The sequence below is a fragment of the Podarcis melisellensis genome (assembly GCF_964234715.1).
Source record: "Podarcis melisellensis genome assembly, chromosome: 1".
Taxonomy (NCBI): Eukaryota; Metazoa; Chordata; class Lepidosauria; order Squamata; family Lacertidae; genus Podarcis; species Podarcis melisellensis.
The window spans coordinates 126816813-126835023 of NC_138528.1; the positions used below are offsets into that span (position 1 = coordinate 126816813).

Genomic DNA, 18211 nt, shown 5'->3' on the forward strand with positions numbered 1-18211 from the left:
ATCATACCTTATTAGTATCTTTATCTTTCTCACTCACTTTTTTACTTACATTTGAATTTAGCAATGAGGGGTTTTCCTGTAAACATTTTTTCCCCCAAATATCAAGAATGTCTTGCTGTATTTTTATTTCACTTGCCTTCAAATTGAAACAGAGTGGATTGATTTGAACTGAACTTCCTCTTGATAGTTGATGTTATTTCCTAAACAATGGTGCAAACCTGACCATAAAAACTGTTAATTTACAACTCAACAGAATATTGTTTATACCAGTGGTTTTCAACCAGTGTACCGTGCCGCCCTGGGGTGCCTTGAATGATGGTCAGGGGTACCACAGGGAACACTGGGCTCTGTCCCTCTTTCCTTCTCTTCCTTCTGTTATGTACTGAAGTTCTCACCCTGGGCCAGCAGGAGGATACTGTAGATAGTTATGCAAATGAAGGATCGAAAGTGACGTTCAGTGATTGGATAGTTTTAGAAAGTTGTTACAGTAACATGGTACTGGAGCTCTATATAAGCAGGCTGACTGAACCCTTCACTTCAGTTCTGTCCTGGCCTGTGAATAAACAAGAGCTGTGTGAAGAATCGCTGTGTCGTCTGATATGTTCACCCACAACTTAACACCTTCCATGATGCCTTCTCATGTCTCTCATGTCTCTGCCTCCAAAAGGCTTGTGTGACTGTTTGTTGCAGCTGCCCTGGCTATAATCTCTCCAGGCAAATGCTGCCTCTGGGGCTGGTCAGGGGGTGTTGGTTGCCAGGAGCTGAGGCGGCCTCGGAGTAAGAAAGCAAGTGGGTGAGGGAGCCCAGCCAGCCAGTCCACTAGCTCTTGCTGTTGGGAATGGACATACAAGCCCCAGGCCTCTGTGGGGCAGTGTGAGGAGACACCTCTCTTTAGGGTGATGGTGGAGAAGCTCAGAGACCAGGGGTAGCAGCAGTAGTTGCCCAGAGGACTCCCAAGGAAAGGGGAGAGGAGGCTGAGGGAACACTCCACCAGGGTGGGTATTCAAAAAACGATTGGAGACTGCCAGCTCTGCAGGCAAGGGGTGACATAACTGGGCTCCAGAGCCCCACAGATGCTGCAAAAAGAATGCAGTTGGAAGGGAGCCGTGGACTCAAAAAGGTTGAAATCCTCTGATTTATACCGTTGTCTCATTCTTACAACCAGATCTTATATTTCCCACTATATACATGTTTCAGGCCTTTCTGAAATATTGTCTCTTGATTCCTCTATGTAAGTGAGACTGACAAATATTATAGTGGTTAGGTCAACAGTGTGGAGCCACAGAAGGGTGGCCTAGTGTCTTCTGTAACAAGTGGCCCAGACTAACGAAGCACAGTCAGTATTGTTGCAGCCAATATAGGGATTTGTCTTCCTCAGAAAACTTGATTCCTCAAGCTAGGAGGTTTCTAGCCTGTGGTGCTAGTATCCCAGCTAGAACTTCCATCTGCTCCTCCTCTAACCAGTGGCCTCAAAGGCACCCTACCCACAGGCCATCCAGTCCAACCCCTGAAGCACTTGTCAGGTGAATCTACCCTCAGAAATAAATAGAAAATCCTTTTGTTTCCCAGAGGCCATTTCCTGAGTGTTATTTTAGAGCTGTTGGCATCCATCTGACTTGAGATACAATGGAGTCAAATTGCTGTGTTAGCAGCATCAAGGTGACCTTTCCGAGGCACAAGCCTGGGCAGTGGGTATGGAGGCTCTGGTCTTCCCAGACAACAAGACCCCCCTCTTGGTCTTGCTTATATGGCCCAAAGGAAATGGTATTTCTGGTATGGTCCAAATGGAGCAGTGCGTTTAGCACAGGCTTGGAGACAAGAGTTTCCAGAAGGAAACATACAAGGTGCCATCCAACCATCTTAGGGATTCCAGTCTGGATTTGTCTAGGGTTTCCTCCTTAGCCTTTTCTTCTCCCGAAGTTATCCTGCAAGGCAGTGGAGGTTTAGGGTCGGCGTTTTCCTTCTCCTAGATGGGCTACCTGCCCGAGCTGACGAGCCCCATCTGCTTTAAATGCTGATGAAGCCTGACAAAGGTCGGTCCCTGGCAGAATCCGAGACCAGGGAGAAGAGTCGGTAGAAGAAGACTGGAAGAAATTTAAAGACTATCTACAGAAACATTGTAAAATTAAAGAATGTTAGAAGGATGCTGGAATGAAGTTATGTGGTTTTAGCAGTAATGTTATAAAGGATTAAGTAAAACATGGATTGTTAACAGGTCAGAATGTAAAGTTACAATATATTAAGATAAATTAGTAAGGGGGGGGAACAAAGATGGAAAGGATTTGCTGAAATAACTAATTGAACTAGAATACAAAAAAATGGAGGTGTGAGGAGGTCGAGGAAATAAGCAAATGAAAGATAAGATATGGAAAGATGGACTTCTTTTTAACTGTTTTTATTTTTTCTGTATTATGTATTTTTTGATTTTCTTTTTGTTATTTCTGTAATTTTTTTGAAACTCCAATAAATATTATATTAAAAAAATATGTAATTAGGTGATATCACCATTGATGTCTTCTATTAATTTATGAGCAGAGGGCGATGTTTATGTTACAAATTTATTGTAATGTATGATGTTGGTGCGTTGTTTTTGTTTTGCTTTGGTTCTTGTCTGTTTTTTGTAAGTTTTGGCGGTTTTAAATTTGGAGGTTCAAGTACATTATGGTGGTATGGGGAACTGTCGTGTGACGGGCCAATGGCCGTTGTCACGGCCACCCAGGACGGGTCCCAGCTCACAAGAGACCTCACTCCGTTGCAGTTTATTTACAGGAAAAGTTTATTGAAGATTTCTGCTTCTCGTACAGTTCAGCATCGTGGCCGTACGTCTGTCACGTTAGACCGCTGAAGTCCCCTCTGACTCCTCCCCTCTTCCACACCAACTTAATAGCCTGGCTCTAGACCACCTCTTCCTCTCCTTTCTTTTCCGCAGGGTCTTCCTGCCCCCCTGGGTTCCCTCTCTCCGTGACTCGCCTGAGGCTGAATCCTCTGCCGCCTCTTCCCCCCTCCTTCTGGCTTTAGGGCCGGGCTCCTCCCCTGAGCTCTCTCCACTTCCGCGCGCCTCTACGTTTGAACTTGGCGCGCGTACGTTGCTGCTGACCTTTCTTTCGACCGCTACACCACCCCTTGTTCTGCTCTCCACCCTTTCCGGCTGAACACCTTGCTCCAACCCCCTTTCTCTGTTCTCTCCTAATCCTGCTCCCTCCGAGAGGCTGACGACTCCACCCCCTTTTCTCCGTTCCGGCTGAGACGCCTCTTGCTGCGTCTGTCTTCCACTGGGCTCCTCTCCGCTTCTCCCTTCTCCTCCCTTTTGCTTGATTAAGGTAACCCCCTTTTGAGAATCCTCTGACTCGCTGCTCAGACTCGTGGATTCCCTCAGAATTCCGTCATCTTCTTCCTCATCCTTCTGCCCCTCCTCCCACTCGCTCTCCGTCTCCTCTGTCATCTCCTCCTCTCTCCCAGAAACCCTGACATCCATCCCCCCTCGAAGCCCCCCCTTCCCCCCTCCCGCTCGCCGGGTGCAGGTTGAGGAAAACGTGGTACTTCCTGGGTCGGTTCAGGATACAAGTTGTCCACCTCAACGTTCTCCTCTGTCATCTCCGTATATGTGTGTTCGAACTCGGGTTCCCCACCCACAGACCTCACAGTCTCTTCCTCCATCACTGCTTCTCCTGGCGCTGCCTGCCAAGGACCTACCATCCATCTCTGACTCCATGCCTCCCTTGGCTGATCCACCCACCAACAAGGGCCTGTCTCCTCCCCCCCCAGTCTCGGATCCCTGGTCGGGCTTGTTTCGGGCGTATGGCCCTCGGGTGAGGAGAAACCCTCGAACGTGCTGTCTGACAAAGTGGGCGTGAAAAGCCAATCATCAAAATACTCCTCGGGCATGGGCTTGTGCGGAAAAAGTGCATGGAACTCCTCCTTCAACAGGGGTTCGTCCAACGCGTAACCCGGCACCCAGCTATTGGCAGAGGCCGGAGTGCCTTCCCTGGCTAGAAAATATTCAACTCCCTCCTCCCCCCATCTCGAGTCCAGTATCTCTGTGACCTCGTTAAGAGGTTCTGGTCTTGGCGATTCCCCCCCCTCAGGCGCCCTCCTACGTGGCTCTGGGAGTGCTCCTGACTCTTGAAACCTGTGTGGGGTTTTGTAGGGAGTGAGCACCGACCTATGAAAGACCGGGTGCACCCTGGAACCCTCCGGAAGGGCTAGACGAAAAGCCACCGGATTGATCTTAGCCTCAACTTGATATGGCCCTAGCTGCCTGTGTCCTAACTTCTTCTTGGCCAATGACCTGGCCGGCATCGCGTGGGCTGCTAACCACACCCAGTCCCCAATCTGGATGTCCTCTCCCGCCCTCCTGTGCTTATCGGCCTGCACCTTATACGCCTGTTTTGCCAGCTCCAAATGTCTCCGCAGCTCCTCGTGCACCTCTTGCAACTCCGCTGCAAACTGGTCGGCATCTTGAGGCCCCCCCCCTCCTGGTGCCGCAAATCTCGGGAAGGTTCTAGGATGACGGCCATTGTTCGCGAAGAAAGGCGTCACCCCGGTGGATGCGTGTTTCGTGTTGTTGTAGGCGAATTCAGCCATCGGCAGATAGTCCACCCACGCCGCAGGTCGCTGGTTGGCGTAGCACCGCAGGTACTGCTGCATGATCGCGTTGACCCTCTCCGCTTGACCGTTGGTTTGTGGATGTCTCGCCGATGTCAGGTTGATTTTGACGTGCAATATGCCCAGAAGCTTTCGCCAGAAAGTGGAAACAAACTGGCGCCCCCTGTCGGACAAGACGGACTGCGGAAGTCCATGCACTCTGAAGACGTGATCGATGAAGAGCTTTGCGGTCTGTTCTGCCGTCGCCACCTTGGCACAAGGGATGAAATGCGCCATCTTGGTGAACAAGTCCACCACCACTAACACCGCCGTCTTACCTCTGGAGCTGGGCAGGTCCGTAACAAAGTCCAACGCTACCCTCTCCCACGGTTGCTGCGGTGTCTCCAGCGGTTCTAGCAATCCCGCCTGCTTCTGGTGCACTGGTTTGGACCTCTGGCAGATATCACACCTGGCGACGTAGTCCGCCACCTCTCCTCTCATCTGGGGCCACCAAAAGTCTCTAGCCACCAATTCCATCGTCTTCTCTTTGCCGAAATGGCCTGCACTAGGGGCGTCATGCAATTGTTGCAGAACCTTGGCTCGAAGATCGTCGGTGGGCACGTAAAGGGCACCCTTACGAGTCAAAAGTCCATCTTGCAATTGGAACTCATCGTTGTCTCGCGACCCTCCGCGTAGCTCCTCCATCTTGGACTGTGCAAACTGATCCCTTTGCAACGCGCGTCGCACCGCGTCCAGGTCGACTGCGATGGTAGCGCACGTCCACGCCTGCGGTGCGAAAATGTGCTTTGCTGCGATTGGAGCTGCTTCCTCCAAGTATTGCGGCTTTCGGGACAGCGCGTCTGCAATAACATTGGAGTCTCCTGGGATGTATTCTATTTTGAAGTCGAAATCCGCAAAGAACTCCGCCCAGCGCATGTGTCGCTGGGTCTGTAACTTAGCCGTCCGCCAATACTCTAAGTTCTTGTGATCCGTGCGGACTTGCACCGTGTGCTTGGCTCCTATTAAGAAGTGTCGCCACGCTTTGAAAGCTGCATGAATGGCCAACAACTCCCTGTCCCATATGGTATAATTGCGCTCCGTCTTGCTGAGCTTCCGGGAGTAGAACGCACCCGGTCTCCAGTTGCCTTGCGAATCCTCTTGCAAAAGAACGGCCCCAACCGCTCTGTCTGACGCATCGGTCTCTACCCGCATGGGTCTGCCGGGATTCACGTGGAACAGCTGCTCTTCGGAGGCGAAAAGACCTTTAAGCGTCCGGAAGGACCGCTCCGCTTGTTCGGTCCAGACGAACTTCTTCTTCTTGGAACTGAGGGTGTCAGTGATAGCCGCCGTCGCGTTCGCAAAACCTTTAATAAACTTGCGGTAAAAATTGGCAAAGCCGATGAACCTCTGGACCTCTTTCCGATTTCGAGGGCTTTTCCAGTCCAACAGCGCTTGAACCTTAGCCCTGTCCATGGCCAGTCCCTCGTCGGACAACTTGTAGCCAAGGAAATCAACCTCTCTGACATCAAACTGGCATTTTTCCAACTTGGCGTACAGCCTGTGGTCCTTCAGCCTCTGCAGGACCTCCCTCACGTCCTTATCGTGATCCTCCGACGATTCCGAGAAAATCAGGATATCGTCGAGAAAGCAGACACACTTCTTGTAGAGGAGACCTGCTAGCACGTGGTGCATAAATGCTTGAAAAACGTGGCTGCCATTTTGGAGACCGAAAGGCATGACTCTGTATTCGTATGTGCCCAGAGGGGTGAACATGGCGGTCTTCCACTCATCTCCTTTCCGGATGCGGATGAGATTGTAAGCTCCACGTAGGTCCAGCTTGGTGAAAATCTTGCCCCTCCTGACGGTCGCTAAAAGGTCGTCAATCTTGGGCATGGGGAAAGCTTTGGGCTTAGTCAAGCTGTTTATGAACCTGTAATCCACTATAAGCCTTTTTTGGGGCGTGTTTTTCTTCTTCACAAAGAACACAGGGCTGCCACCCGCTGCTTTAGATTCCTGGATGAAACCTCGCTTGAGGTTATGGTCTATGAACTCCCGAAGCTCTTGCATCTCGTCTTCCGACATGGAGTACAGCTTGGCAGCAGGCAGTTGCGCCCCTGGCACTAAATCAATCGCGCAGTCGTAAGGTCTGTGAGGCGGCAACTTGTCAGCTTCCTTCTCACAGAAAACCTCCAAGAAGTCCTGGTACTTGTGAGGCACCGTTTGCACCATACCCAGATGCAACTGCTGCTCGGCTTCTCCTCCCTGATCGGTCTGAAAGCAATGCTGAGCACAATACGATGAACAAAAGGTGATCTGCCGCTGGTACCACGCAACCGCGGGACTGTGCCTCTCCAGCCAACTCATGCCTAACACGATGGGTGTGTCCGATAAGTGGGTGACATTGAAACTAATAAGTTCTCGATGGTTGCCAATCTGCATCATCATGGGAGGGGTTTGCTGCACCACTTGCCCCCCCAGCAACTTCCTGCCGTCTACCGTGACCACGTTTAGAGGCGTCGTTGCAGGCAGGAGCGCCATGTTGTGCTGCTTAACGAACTGCAGTCCCACGAAGTCGGCGTTGCTTCCCGAATCGATCGTTATTGGAACCTCGAGGAGTCTCCCATCAGGCAACTGGAGTGTTGCTGTGAGCAGAACTGCCGGTCTGGGAGGCAAAGGGTCCACGCTTTGCAGTGATGCTGGGGGCTTGTCTACAGATCCGCCTGGCTGAGCCCCAGTAGCTCTGCTTCCAGCCAGGCACTGTCGTTTCCCTGAAGCTGCTCCCCTGGTTGCACCTCTGCTGTTACAGTTGCCAGTGCTGCAGTGTGCTTCTGGAGCCTCTGGGGGCACTCTTTCGCCATATGGTGCGCACTGTCACAGATGTAACACTTCCTGGTTCCTCTAGGAGGCTTCGCTTTGGCTGCACCAGGGACAGGGCTCTGGGATGGCTTCTGAGCCCTAGCACCACCAATCTCCATTGGCTCCTCGCTGTCCTTCCCCATTGGCGAGGGGTGCGCACGGCTGAAATCCCTGTGCACAAAAGGGAGAGTCCTCGCTTGCGCACGCGCTTGGGACCCGTCCTCCTCGTGCCACGGACGTCCCTCATGTCGAATTCCAATAGCTAAAGCCCGGTGCACCACGTCTTCTAGGGTCTGGGGTCTGTCCCCCCTAGCGATCTCATCCTTGATGGGGGGGCTCAATCCCTCCCAAAAAAGATCTCTGACCGGCTTACTGTCCTTTGGCCAATCTAAGGCGGTGAGCAATGCAAAAAATTTAGAGTGGTATTGGCGCACAGTCGCTTTCCCCTGCCTCAGCCCGTGCATTTGACGGCGCGCAATGTCCACATCCACAGAGGATTGAAAACAAGAATCCATCGCTTTGATGAACGCAGTTGAATTGCGACGGGCCGGTCCATCTTCGCGCCACAGATTGCGTAGCCAAGCCCTGGCCTCCCCATGCAGGTGCGAAACAATGAACCCCACTTTCTCCTCCTCATCTTTAAAATCGTGACGGAGTAAATGCAGTGCATATACGACGTCCGCTCTGAAATTGGGATAGTCTTGCAAGTTGCCATTAAAATGCGGAACCAGGGCACCCCCCCTCCGTCCAAGCGCAATGCCCTCCGCTCTGGAACCTGGGGCCCCCGCCCTGTCCGCGTGTTCCCACCTTGCCTGCAAATCCTGGCACGTCTTCTCCAAGTCGTCATTCTTCTTCTGCGAAGCAATGACTGCCGATGTGAGAGCGGTAACCTGATCCCGCAGTGCAACCAGCTGCTCCTCAGCGCTCATGGCTGCTCCCGTTCGTGAGCTTCGCAAAAAAAAATTTTTGCTTTCTGAGAGGGGACTTACTGTCACGGCCACCCAGGACGGGTCCCAGCTCACAAGAGACCTCACTCCGTTGCAGTTTATTTACAGGAAAAGTTTATTGAAGATTTCTGCTTCTCGTACAGTTCAGCATCGTGGCCGTACGTCTGTCACGTTAGACCGCTGAAGTCCCCTCTGACTCCTCCCCTCTTCCACACCAACTTAATAGCCTGGCTCTAGACCACCTCTTCCTCTCCTTTCTTTTCCGCAGGGTCTTCCTGCCCCCCTGGGTTCCCTCTCTCCGTGACTCGCCTGAGGCTGAATCCTCTGCCGCCTCTTCCCCCCTCCTTCTGGCTTTAGGGCCGGGCTCCTCCCCTGAGCTCTCTCCACTTCCGCGCGCCTCTACGTTTGAACTTGGCGCGCGTACGTTGCTGCTGACCTTTCTTTCGACCGCTACACCACCCCTTGTTCTGCTCTCCACCCTTTCCGGCTGAACACCTTGCTCCAACCCCCTTTCTCTGTTCTCTCCTAATCCTGCTCCCTCCGAGAGGCTGACGACTCCACCCCCTTTTCTCCGTTCCGGCTGAGACGCCTCTTGCTGCGTCTGTCTTCCACTGGGCTCCTCTCCGCTTCTCCGTTCTCCTCCCTTTTGCTTGATTAAGGTAACCCCCTTTTGAGAATCCTCTGACTCGCTGCTCAGACTCGTGGATTCCCTCAGAATTCCGTCATCTTCTTCCTCATCCTTCTGCCCCTCCTCCCACTCGCTCTCCGTCTCCTCTGTCATCTCCTCCTCTCTCCCTGAAACCCTGACAGCCGTAATAAAGATCGATCCAATCCTATATTAAAAAAAAAAAAGACAAAGGTCGGTCCTAACAGAAACAGTAGCAGGTGCGGTTATGGGTTTGATGGTGCTCCTACATACCTCTTCATTTTTGTTTCGTGTAATTTGCAAGCCACTTTAGTTTTACCAAAACTCAGATCGCATCTACAGATGGCAACATTTAAGTATAAGTTTTGCTGTTGATGTTGCTGCTGTGTCGCCGTTGTCGTCGCCTTCCCCCCCTATTACTGGGTGACCTTTTGAATTAATGTTCCTTTCTCACAAAATGCTTCAAATACCATTGTGTTCTCAGTTAGCTGCTGTGACATCTACTGATATGGGAGACCTAATTAACCAAAAGAATTCCCAGTTGCTGAATTTAGCTAGCAATCTGCTTAGGACTCTGTCCAGCAGATGTTTTTCCTGCATTAGAAGTCTGGGGACTTTGTAGACCTCCCTGCTCTTTAATCCTCAAAGTAAATATCAACACATTTGAGATGTGGAAACTGGCTCTTCAGCACAGAAATGAAATGTTACCATGGCCACCGCTTTTAGGTCTTGCATGTAAGAAATCCATCGTGGGAGCAACAAAGTAGATTCACAGAACAGCAAGTTCATCTTAAGCCTGCCTCAAAATTAAAAAGGAAACAAAGAAAAGATGATGTCACTGGGATGAGTAATAATCAGCTCTTCTCATCGCCTGGGCAAGTCAGCGTAGATACAGAAATATTGTCTCTGTGTACATTAGTAAGTTGATAATAATAATAATAATTTTATGATTTATACCACTGGGCTGGGTTTCCCCAGCTGCTCTGGATGGCTTACAGAATATATAAAACATAATTGACAAATCAGATCGACAAATATTCTTGTATACAATCGCACATTCCAAATTCAAATAATGGATCCAATTTTCATTTGTTACTAACTGTTTTATTAAAATATTTCTAACCTGTTTATATCAACCGATCTCAGGCCAGGATATGGTCATCATATATAACCATAAAGCAATAATCATAGTATAAAATCAAATAATCAGCCATAGCAATATAGGCACTGAGCAGAAATCAACAAGCGTGTTCTTTTAAATTAAAGATGCAGCAACGGCATGACTTGACACGGGGTTAAAACCAGGGTCATTGACAAGTGAGCCTCCAAAAAGAGGCCCTTTCATTATTGGGGTGCAACAGCGGAAAAAGACCAAGCTAATCCATGCCAGTGTAATCTTTCATCCTATGGGCCTCCTGTCCTTATATCTGCCCTCCATGATCCAACAAAAGCTGGGGTGGGACAGAGGTGGCGGCTGTTTCTCATCTTAAATAAGCTTATACCTCAAATGCGTAGAATGCTATTGTTGGTGGCATTTGTCAGACTCTGGAGATAACGGAGCAGTGCGCCTTTGAGGGTGAAGTCAAACCGTTGAAGAGTTACGGCGCCTGCTGTTACTGTAATAATAATAATAATAATAATAATAATAATAATAATAATAATAATTTATTTGTACCCCACCCATCTGGCTGGGTCTCCCCAGCCACTCTGGGCGGCTTCCACAGAGACCAAAAATACACTAAAATGTCACACATTAAAAACTTCCCTGAACAGGGCTGCCGTAAGATGACTTCTAAATGTCAGGTAGTTGGTTATCGCTTTGACATCTGATGGGAGGGCATTCCACAGGGTGGGCGCCACTACCAAGAAGGCCCTCTGCCTGGTTCCCTGTGGCTTTGCTTCTCGCAATGAGGGAACCGCCAGAAGGCCCTTGGTGCTGGATCTCAGCATCCGGGCTGAACGATGGGGGTGGAGACGCTCCTTCAGGTATACTGGGCCGAGGCCGTTTAGGGCTTTAAAGGTCAACACCAGCACTTTGAATTGTGCTCGGAAACGTACTGGGAGCCAGTGTAGGTCTTTCAAGACCTAGAGAGGCCAATATGGGAGAGACATGTTTTGTTGCAGCTGGGGCAGAGGGTAGCTTCCGGTCGTGCAGGCATACAATGACGATTCTATTCTTGGCCCTCCTCTCAGCAGGCATCCCTCCTCTGGTCACTGCTATGGGTGCATGACCTGTCTGCCTGTCTCCAGGCACTGTGATTATCTGCAAGGGGTTATTTCACAGTGGGCTGAATGTTGCCCGCCTTCATGTCGTTTTTGCAGCCATCTTTGTAGCGCAGAGTTGGTCTGCCAACAGGCCTGGTGCCCAAAGCCTGAATCCATAGACCCCGTCCTCAGGGATCCTGCCATCTTCCATTCTGTGGACGTGACCAAGCATAATTTGGTGTGTGTGTGTGTGTTAGGTGATAAATGTAAGACAGCTTTCCTCCAACCTAGTTCCTTACAGCTGTTTTAGACTACAACACCCCCCAGCCTGTGCAGCTCTATAGTGTCAAGGCTGATGGGAGTTGTAGTTCAAGAATAGCTAGGGGCATTAGATTGGGAGAGACTGGTGGTAAGTTGCTCTTTAAACTGCTGTGGCGCATACCACTGATTCATATTCCTGTAGCCAGATGTGGAGCTCCAGAACTTGGACCACTTCTTGTTCTCGGGGTGTTGTTGTTAAAGCTCGGGTTACCTCGGGTTACATACACTTCAGGTTACATACGCTTCAGGTTACAGACTCCGCAAACCCAGAAATAGTGCTTCAGGTTAAGAACTTTGCTTCAGGATGAGAACAGAAATCGTGCTCCGGCGGTGCGGTGGCAGCAGGAGGCCCCATTAGCTAAAGTGGTGCTTCAGGTTAAGAACAGTTTCAGGTTAAGAACGGACCTCCGGAACGAATTAAGTACTTAACCTGAGGTACCACTGTATCAGAAATTGTTGGGGAGTGTATCTCATGTATCTGCATTGTTTTTTTCCTCAAGTACAGTACACTGCTGGCTTTCCCGTGAGGATGACTCTTCCTTCTTCATTTTTTTTTTTTTTAAATCCTGGTGGCAAGTCACATAAAAGAAAATCCCTTCCTGCTTTCGTATGCACACCTCGTAGGCACAATGCATTTGGAATATTGCCTTTCCCTTGTAGACAGAATACTAATGGCTTTAGAGCTACAGCTGCCTTCGTAGCGCCTTACAAACTTCCGTCTGTGTCACCAAAACACTGTACAGGATGGCATGAGGCCACAGTGTTTGTAACTTGATATTCCTCTCTCTCTCTCTTTTAATGCAGTTTTGAAAAAGCAATTCTGAAATATTTAACATATTAAATAGGCAGCAGATTTGTTCATCTTTTCCGAGTATCTTCTCTGCTCAGTGAATTGGCTATTTTGGCTGCAAGGACACTGTTTGCTCCATCAGTTTCTGACACTCCTTCCAATAGTCAGACCCAGCTTACACTTATGAACTTCAACACTTGAGTGTATTCGTGATCTCTGAATCACACCAACTGTAGCAGTGTGCCATATTTTTTGAAGGCGTTCTCTGCTTCCAATAAACCAGGCATGGCCAGACTTGGCCCTCCAGCTGTTTGGGGACTACAGTTCCCATCATCCCTGACCACTGGTCCTGTTAGCTAGGGATGATGGGAGTTGTAGTCCCAAAACAGTTGGAGGGCCATGCCTGTGCTACACTTAGTGACATGAATCATGGAAAGAGGGAAGGAGACGGGGGATAAGATAATACTATGGGCTGAAATCTGACCTGTTCATACTTGGCGCAGTTCAATTGAAATCAGTGAGATTGAGGTGGTCATGATTACCTCAAGTCCTATTAATGTCATTGGATCAAACCCTTTGAATTCTTGCGAATTATGAGAAAGGGGGTATGATGCGTTTTCAGACGTTTGCCTACTTTTCTGCTCTGGTGTAAAGCTAAATGGGAAATCTTTTTAAGGATTTTGTAAAAGACCAAAAAAAAAAAAAGTTTTAAAGATCCAACCTGGGGCCAAAGATTGCTTATTTAGTAGAGCAGGTGTTCTGAACAACTTTACACAGTTCCGCTGTGAAGCCAAAAAAGGCAGGAAAAAATAATATTCTTCTAAATTTACTAACCACTTATTAGTTTTTTAATCACATTTGAACTTACCAGTTTCTCGCAACAACAGAAACTGTACCGCCAGGCAGCAGTGATTTTCCATATTGTTTGATTGGCGGTTATTGAAATTAAAATTGTCATTTCTAAAAATAAAGCTTTTTTCTTCTATGCAAAAGAACCAGTATCAGATTCGAAGAGACAGCAGAGGTAAATTATGTAGCTGCTGCATTCCTTTTTATTATGTAACTTGTGTTGATATATGTTATTATGTTTGCTTTCCCCCCTATCATAATATAAAAAACCCCAGCAATAATATATTCTTTTTTAAAAAAAACTATAAATGCTAAATCAAATACTAGACCCCGGGCCTACTTAGATGAAACTCTAAGGAAATGAATGCAGGTAGAACAAAAGTATGTTATGGAACATAGCCAGGGTTTTTGGGGACTGTCTAGAAGCAATGCGGCATTCATTGAATATCTATGCTTTAGTCAAGAAAGCTATCTTCTCAGCTGCTCTTATATTCTGACCTTTCCAGAATTGGTTTGAAGGCCATTTTACACTATGCATTCGATTATACTTGCAAAGTTGCATGATACAATTATATTCACATTCACTTTTCTCTGTTTGGGTTTTGACATCTATTAGTTGTCTGAAACTATAAAGCTGTAGATCTACAGTATCTATGTGTAGTTTGTGATCTCCTTGTGTTCATGGATGGGATGTATTCTGAATATTCTACCGAAGTGCAAGCTTTATCCTTCAGAGAGGAATGTGTGTGGATCTGAAGAGTCTCCCCCAAATCCTCCTCTTCTAATGAGCTCTCAGACAAACAAAAACGGGGAGCAGATATTTTCTATGTTTGGTTTTCTACTTCCATCTTGAAAAGGAGGGAGGTAGAAACCAGTGGTATTCCTGCTCTTAAGGAGGGAAGTGTTCTCCACTTCTTCCATTCTCTTTCTGTTTTCTGATCGGGTTTCTCAGCTGTTTCTTTTATCCCATTCCTTGTGCAGAACAAGCACTGCATTTGGTAGCATATATAGAAAGCAGGGCTTCAGTTTCCCTGAACAAGAAGTCCATACCTGAAGAAAGACCACTGAAAGGAGTACAGCCACTGAAAACATCTGCATGGACTTTATTTGTTGTTGTTAAGTCGTGTCCGACTCTTCGTGACCCCATGGACCAGAGCACGCCAGGCACTCCTGTCTTCCACTGCCTCCCGCAGTTTGGTCAAACTCATGCTGGTAGCTTTGAGAACACTGTCCAACCATCTCGTCCTCTGTCTCCCCTTCTCCTTGTGCTCTCCATCTTTCCCAACATCAGGGTCTTTCCCAGGGAGTCTTCTCTTCTCATGAGGTGGCCAAAGTATTGGAGCCTCAGCTTCAGGATCTGTCCTTCCAGTGAGCACTCAGGGCTGATTTCCCTAAGAATGGATAGGTTTGATCTTCTTGCAGTCCATGGGACTCTCAAGAGTCTTCTCCAGCACCATAATTCAAAAGCATCAATTCTTCAGCGATCAGCCTTCTTTATGGTCCAGCTCTCGCTTCCATACATTGGGAAAACCATAGCTTTTACTATACGGACCTTTGTTGGCAAGGTGATGTCTCTGCTTTTTAAGATGCTGTCTAGATTTGTCATCGCTTTTCTCCCAAGAAGCAGGCGTCTTTTACCGTAATTTTGTGACTGCTGTCACCATGTGCAGTAATAATGGAGCCCAAGACTTTATAGGGGAGAGAATTGTTTTTCCATGTCTGCTAGCAAAGAGAGAAGTAGCACTTAAGACTAACCAGCTATGAAGAACCTGTGGTCCTTCATATGTCATTGGAGTACATCTCTCAGCAGCTGCATGGTCAATGGTTCCTGATCATTAAAAAAATGGTGATTTGATTTGGTCAGGTCCCCCAGTTTCTCAGGTGCTGTATAAAAAGCAGCAGGGCCCTCAAAAACATGTTCAAGTACCACTTAAACGGTGGTACATTTAACAAAAAATCTGCAACTGGCTAAACATTTCAGCAAACAAAAGAAACAGCCAGTCCCCCAGTTCATATGTATGTACTTACGTGTGTGCATGCACACACAGATACACGCTTGGCATGGGCAACGTGAGATATTTTGTTGCCTCAGGTGCAACAGCAAATACACATACAAATACATATTTTGGCACCCGAGGTTGAATAAAAAACAACAACAGATGTGCATCTCCCTCTCCCTGGCAGTAAAAATGCAACAATAATAAACTGAGCAACGTTCTGCCCTTTCATGATGCTCAATGATGCACAAGGCAGCGGAGGTGGCCAGAGCATAGATTACTGAATTCAGGTTATTTGTGATCTGATAGAGTCATAATTGTACCCATAGTCAAAAGTATGTAGAAGGCTTTCCACATCACCTGGGCTGATGCAGGAAGACCTCCAAAGGCCCACTCTTTCAGACCCCATCTGAAGCAGACTGCATTTGCATGTGATGGTGTCCGTCTTGTCCAGGCATAGGCAAACTTGGCCCTCCAGATGTTTTGAGACTACAATTCCCATCATCCCTGACCACTGGTCCTGTTAGCTAGGGATGATGGGAGTTGTCATCCCAAAACATCTGGAGGGCCAAGTTTGCCTATGCCTGATCTTGTCTATATACTGTACACATTTTTTCTTTACGGCAAGACTTTTTCAGTCTGCAGTGAACACTTGCGGGACACTCTGTGGTACTGTGTTGCCTTTTAGGAGCTAATTTTTTTGGTGTGCTAGAGTCTCACTGCTTGAATTCATTAGTAACTTGAGTTCTATCAGATTGCCGTGAAACCCAAGATCTCAGTGTTGGTCACTGGAGAAATGCCAATATTGAAGAGAAAAATATAGTTCAGCCAACATGCTTGAGGCCATGGAGAGCCTACTTAATGAATAAAAGAACATTCTCTAGACAGATGGGGAACAGGATTTTTAAAATCACCTGAAGATTATGTCGATAAATATGAAATGTGCTTATTGGCTACATTTTGGGGCCTGCAGTTTTATGTAAAGTTATCTACAAGGGTTCAGTAGGCAGAAAGTAGCATTTAGACTGAGGGAGATGTTGTCTCACATCTATTGCATCTCGATTCTAATTCCTACTTCTATGGAAATCAAAGATAAATGCTTTCCGTTAAATAGATGGCATTAGGGATGAATGGCAAATGAAATATTCAGCATGTATTGAGCTACACAAATAATTAATTCCTAAAATGTCTTATCATTTCATCAGTGGCATTTGTTTTCCTTACTGAACTAATTCGGTGCTATATGTTTCCAATGTTGTGATACTTACTTTAAGTAAAAAAAATTAAAAAAATGTAATTTGGCAGTTCGCAGAGGAGGGCACCCCAATGTCCTCTGGTCAGAGATATATTGGTAAAAAAATCCTTATTCATTTGTATTTTCCATATCATTTGCATTCCCTCCTTTAAAATCCCGTATTGCATGGTCAAATTTTCAAAGAAACAGTCCTACATGCAAATTTGAGCCAGAAAAAGCAGCATAATGCATATAACTAAATAAGAAGATAAAACATTCCAACTGCAGGCATTAGTCTTGGTTATAAAAGTTGCAGTTCTAATCCATAATGCTTAGTGGGTTTTCAGCATAGGAGGTGTGTGTGTGCCCACACACACACACACACACACAATTGAAAACTATTATTTGCAAGACCTTTTGTGTCACTACCATATGCAAGTAATGAAAAAGAGTATTGAGTTTTTGCAAAGTGGTTTTCCTAAAATAGATTATTTTTGTTGTTCATCCAATGTAGTATCATTTAGTTTGATGCTGTCTACGCATAACCTTTATTTTAGAGGTAAAGAGAATGCAGCTTAGGCTGTGCATGATGTGTAGGAGCTTTTATTGATGAGACCAAGATATGGTTTGGTGGTTCCTTGTGTTAGCTTGGAGGCTGCCAAAGGATTACTTATACACAAGCTGTCCCTGGGGAAAGAAGACCCTTCAGCTCCTTCAAAATTTATGCTAATAATAGTTTAGCATTGAAAACTCCATTCATTTAACATCTTGAGAAATCTCTAGCATGCATTACTCATGTGTCTTGGAAAAATTAAGCTCCAAGTGTATGGAAAATTAGTTAATTCATACTCTGAGGAATGTTTAGTTACATATCAGCTTTATTTTAGGAGTTGTGCTCCAAGCCCCAAAACCCATCTCTCATGGAAATAAAGACACAGTGGAGATAGAATTTAGTTTAAATGTTAATGGACAAATTTTGGCCACAACTTTATTGAATACACAAATGTGACTGGTATTGACTTAAGCATTGGTATCAAAACTATATGTGGCTTCTGCCCCACTCTGCAGGAACCCTGTAAGGTTAAAAACCAGCAGGGGGATCTCTGCCAGTGTATATTGACTGGTGCTCACCCCTGGGGTTCCCGGGGGTCCTGGCATGGCCCTAGCCCCTCTCCGGGCTTCAGAAGAGATCCAGACCCCCAGAGTCCTTTAACGGAATACCCTATTCATTGGGGGGGCAGGTGATGGCCGCACCTCCCCTCCCCACATTCCCCTAAACCAATGCCTAACCTCCAAACCTTACAAAGTTGTGACAATTGCTAAGAGGTAGGCAAAAACCAAGTGGCCACAGCCAATCTGCCACATTGGAAAAAAATCCTACCCGGCCCCCGTTCCAAAACAGGCGACCAACCGAAGTCCAAAGCAAGGCCAAACACGACCTAATTAGCAGGCGGGTGGCCAGGTGTTCGGCAGCACGAAGCAAAAGGAGGTCCCTATGTCACGCTGCCAAATAGTTGCGCGTCAAGGTCCCCCAGGCCACCCCAATAACTCACACTTCACACATCAATTTTCGTTTAAGGTTTTTGGCATGAATTTGGCCACAACTTTATTTAAATACACACACGTGAGTGGCTGCTTAGGCTTTGGTTATGACTATCTGTCCTTGCCCCAGGGACAGAACTGACTTCCGGATTCCAGCGGAAGCCAGTCAGGGAAAACCATATTGGGGAGAAATGAAGCTGGACATCAGTCCCTCATCTCTCACCCTCATGCCCCCTGGGG

The 18211-nt window shown here is 47.3% G+C and overlaps 1 protein-coding gene across 2 annotated transcripts in view; it reads left to right on the plus strand.

Moving 5' to 3' along the window:
* Positions 1 to 18211, plus strand: part of PARD3B (par-3 family cell polarity regulator beta) — a 582358-nt gene that overhangs the window by 365308 nt on the left and 198839 nt on the right. The gene's annotated exons all lie outside the window — the stretch shown is intronic.